Below are 5528 nucleotides of genomic sequence, written 5' to 3' on the forward strand. Positions count from 1 at the left end.
GCAAGAAAATGTAATTTATTTGTAAACATCACTGCTAGGGATGCATTATGTACCATATTGCTCGATATTAGAGACTTTTTTAAATTAGCAGCCATGTTAATAGTGGATATTTAATTGTGTATGCTCATTTCCCATATTTTTACATTTAGATTACCTTTGTTGTCATTTCATGATTAAATAAAATTGACCTTTAGCAAATCTTAAAATGAATAATGATTCATCAAAGCGGATCAAAGCCTTTTATTTCTCTGCACTTCAAGGGTTCTTTATTATTATTTGCTGGTTAGGTGCTCGCACTCTTACTATTTCTCCTGATCTTTGTCCTTCTGTAGGTTAAGACAGCACTCCTGGAAATGCCATTTGTGAGCATGGACACTGCTGATGCTTGACAACGTGATTAGTTGAAAGCAACCCAGCCTTACTTTCTCTCAGGGAAAAGAAAGTCAAGCAAAGGAACAGGAGGCATGATAAAACAAATCAATATCTAAGACCCCAGATCATTTCATTTACTCGAACATGCATTTCTTTCATATTGAGATGTTACACCGCAGACTGAACATAAACATAACAAAAGGGATGCGGAGAACCATGCGGACAGGACGTGGTGCTGTTTGGGGTTGAAGGAATGAACATGCACGGACTGTTTTAAATCATTCAACACTACATCAGCATACCTACAAGAAAATGGACTTGACTATTCTTCAGAGGCTCTGCTGACTGAACAGTTTTGAATGGTGTGAACAGAAATGTGGTCTACAGCCTTTTTAATGTTTTGTTTTGAATGTTATAACTATAAAGTAAGCAATAATGCATGAAAGGTTCAATTACACCGCCTTAATGTTAATGCTTAATGTAAGCAAATGTGTGTTTATAGCCATTTTAGAACAGTCATTTTTATTTTAAAGGGAATTTACTACCACTCTGTGCAGAGCTGTCTTGTGCTAGTGACGTTTTGTAATACATTGATTTGAAGAAGTAATCTTTATAGCGTTGAGACAGCTCGGAAATATTTTATACAGTTGTAGAGTATATTGTAAATAATGTATATTTAGCAAAATTGTGTTTTAATATGGTTCAAGAAACTCTATTTACAGTCTTAAATTGTTGTGGGAATTCATCTGTTTTCCATTGATTCTTTAATAATATTTTTTATAGTTTATAAGGTTTCTCAATGCATGTGCAATTTGGAACTGGACATTCAGTGTCTGTGAAACATCAGATTTTGATAGTCTTCTTTATGCATGGCATACTTTACATTGCTTAATAATGTATAATAGCTGTGTATGCATATGCAACAAATTATATGTCTATGTTGAACTAAGAAATTAATTTTTGGAAGCACTTTAAGCAGATTAAAGCAGAACAAATGAATTAAACCAGCTACATTAGTTCACTACAAGTTGGACCATTATGCTTTTTAGATTTAATAGGTTTTATTGCTTATAGATAATATTGCTTGAAGAAAATTGTAACTAATACTAATAAACCCACAGGAAGAGCTGCAGACCTATTTTTATCTTTTAATTTGTCCATGAACTCATAAGTGCTTTGTAAACCAAATGTTCATTACTTTAGGTTTGTCTATATACAATTATATGTGTGTCAGTGGACCTACATTAGATTATTGCATCATGTGATTCATTAAACATTATCTCTCTTTATAGCCTTAGCACATGATACTCAAACCTTATTCAAGTCAAAAGCATGCCACAGTCAAAACCTGTGAAGTCCTGTGTAGATTGAAAGTTGTAGATAAGTTTCTTTCCAGGTTTTTTTTAAATAGTGGACTTGGTTTCATCACTCTCCTTATATAACAAGGTGATAAGAATAGATTCTGGTGTGACTGTCACACATAATATATAGGCTACATTCATCTCTAGCGAGGAATCTGCACATGGTCTTCACCAACAAAACTACAAGGCAAAAGCTGAACCTTACAGACTTGTGTCCGAAATACGGGAATGCTTAAATGTATAGATTGTGTACCTTCCTATAGCTTTAATTAGTTATTATTTCACTTGATAGCGGTGTCAGGATTGTTGTTAAAGGGAATGGCACTCTCCAGTGGTAACACTAAAACTGAGATGACAATGCAGATCTGAATGTGCAACAGTGAGAACTGTAAAAATGTTTACTTAATTATGGTAAGAATTTGTCCATTGGCGTCCCGTTTAGCAGCCCCATATTCCTTGTTTTCTTAAACATACTAAATGTCAAACAAATTGTTTTTTTTTCTTTATTAAATTGTAAGCTTCGTCTTGGTAGTTTAAGCTTCTTTTACCAAGAAGGCAGCAGGCTCAGTCAAGATCATACCTCAGATGAAGTATCACGTTACGACAAAGAAGCAAAATCAAGGTAAATATCACAGCGTATGATAAAGTTTGTGCATTTCTTATATATACAATATAGACAGCATTATAATGTAATTTACTCTGTGATGGCAAAGCTGAATATTCCATAGAATATTCAGCAGCCATTATTCTAGTCTTCAGTGTCACATGATCCTTCAGAAATCATTTTAAATATACCGTAATATAATAAAATATAATAATATTTATTTTCTTTTATATGATTTTTTTTAATGAATAGAAACGACAGCATTTTTGTCACATTATAAATGTCTTAACTGGGACTTCTGATACATTTGATGCATCCTTGCTAAATAAATACATTTTTAAAAAGATGCACCGAACGTTTGAATGGTAGTGTATGACGGTTTTCACAAAATATTAAACAGTAAAAGTTTTTTTTTTTTTAATCTGAAGTACAAAATCTGCAGATTGGGTTGTGAATGATCACATGTCGTTGCACAATTATGGAATTACATTTGCTTCAATAAAAATTTACGAAACTTTATAAAACTGAACGTAACTTTTTCAGAAACTATCAAAAATATGCCATTACAAAAGAAGAAAAACACAATGAAACTTCCCGTACTGTACTTCCCGATCAGAGAGCGCCTGTCAATCAAAAGATCCAATCAGAGTAGACCACTGTTAACCCCGCCCCCACGAGAGGTTTGTGTCAAAACTCCAAACGAAAAACTGCGAAGCAAAAGCGAAATCTGTGGCAATGAATTCAGAATCCACGATCAGCGAAAACGAATCTTTGAAAAACATTAACAAAGAATGAAGCATATTTGAAGAGCCTGTTACATTTGTGCGACTGAGTTAATTTTTTTCATTTTCATTGTGTTTTTCTTCTTTTGTAATGGCATTTGTTTGATAGTTTCTGAAAAAGTTACGTTCAGTTTTATAAAGTTACGTTCATTATTATTGAACTAAATGTAATTCCATACACAATGAAGTGATGGCTGCTTCGTGTATTTTGGGATTTTGGATTTTACATGGATACATTTTCCGTCGTAGTGGAGGTGAGTTACATTTGCATAATAGCGCCATCTAGTGCACTCAGTAGATCAGTGAATCTGTGTTAAAAATATTCTCATGTTCATCCTGGTGGGGATAGGAAGACAGTTGTGATGTACTGTTGTAAAGAGAAAGATACATGTCGTAGCTCAGCAATTACATATAGATTAATTGTTTATGGATATGTAGTAAACACATTCATCATTGTTTCTGATAAATCACTATAGTTACTACTAAAGTTATTAATACTGTACAACTCTAATACTGTTTAATATTTTAAATGAATATGCTCGTAATTCAGGCTCTAAGAAAAATAAGAATCTTTGTCTTTTTAACTCTTTTTGTGCTAACAAATTCTGTGTGTTATCTTTTGCTTTAACATGTTTGACGGTATAAACATGCTACAGTGTCTTATATCACTATGAGCTAATCATGTGATCCAGCAGTGTAGGGCCTGGAAATGACTGGCCCTCTGCTTTAGCACAAATATTTCATTCTTTGTGATGTCCGATGGTATCTGAACCAGACTGGTCATTTCTGGTCCTTAGCTGATGGCTGATGTAAGTGTTTAGATGAAGGATCAGCTGGACTGCCGACTGGTAGAATTTGTTGGTGGTCAAGCTTGTTAGAGCTAGAAGAAGAACCTGGACCAACAGGGTAATGTACATAGGACAAGATATATTAAGACAATGTGATTTAAGATGAATTTTCTCTTTCTTTCTTTCTTTCTGAAACTGAAAATTTGGCTTTGCCAATGCTGAGATAAATTAAATTTTAAAATAAATAACATTATACATAAATACATTATTTTAAAATTATATCATATCTATAATATTATTAGTATTATTATTTTATTATTAGTATTATTATTTTATTATATATATATATATATATATAATTGTATATTATATTATAATGTGTTTTTCCTGGTGGAATGACCTCCCCATTCAGTCCATATCTTCAAGAATCGGCTAAAAACACATCTCTTCCATCTCTATCTGACCCTCTAACTCTAGCACTATCTATTCTAATTCTATTCTTTTTTTAAAAAAAACTGCTTGTTTTCTTTTTTTAAAACAACGAACTTTGCTAATCTTTTTGTATTCTATCTATTTTTTATTTATTATACAATTAACAAAGGCAAAGAAGGCCTCTAAAACTAGTTTGCTCTATTCTTTTTCTGTCGGTTTTCTATTTATTATACAATGATAAAAAAAGACTTTCTATGTGGATTGCGTTGTTAACTGAAACTTGTTATAGCACTTGCTCTTTTGTTAATTTAGATTGCTTCCATTTTCCTCATTTGTAATTCGCTTTGGATAAAAACACACACACACACACAAACATATATAAAAAGGAATCGTTCACCCAAAAATTAAGATTTGCTGAAACTCACCCTCCAGTTGTTCCAAACCTGTATGAGTTTCTTTCTTCTGCTGAACATAAAAGTAGTTATTTGAAGATGCATCAACCTGATTATAAAGTCACCTTTATTCTTTCAACTTTATATAGTAAAATGATTACAGAAAATATTAGTTCATAAAATGTATGGATTATTATTTTTGTGTGTGATATTAGAAATGATGTAAAATTTTAGACTACAATTCTCTATAATAATTTTACAAATGTTTCTGTATGTGCCACAAGAGTGTTATAAATTGATATTGGGAAAATTTACATTGTGGATTCCATTGACGTGGATTGGCTCCAGAAATCATGATGTGTGATCAAAATATATAATAATGGAAATTTGATCTGTCTCTATTAATCACAAACTTGCATAAGGTAGGACTGCTATATCCCAAAGTGTGTCTAAGAAGTGAATGCACTCAAGGCATGTGCAAATGCATCACTGTACTGTATGTGTAGTTTATTAAGATTATCCAGACAGCTATGTGGGCTTGATGATTGGTAGTGACTAATTTTAGCTTTTAATTTATATATATATATATATATATATATATATATATATATATATATGTATATATATATAAGTTGCTTGTTCTGTTGGTGACCTCACATTCAAATGATCACATCAGCCTTATCTGTGCAGAAGTTGTCTCTTTGGAGCTTCGGTCCGTGTAGTGACATCTTAATGTGATCTGTGGTATTGCAGCTGACATTAATAAACAATGTACATTTGTGGCCACCACAACATAG

The sequence above is a fragment of the Carassius carassius genome, chromosome 24 (assembly GCF_963082965.1).
Source record: "Carassius carassius chromosome 24, fCarCar2.1, whole genome shotgun sequence".
Taxonomy (NCBI): Eukaryota; Metazoa; Chordata; class Actinopteri; order Cypriniformes; family Cyprinidae; genus Carassius; species Carassius carassius.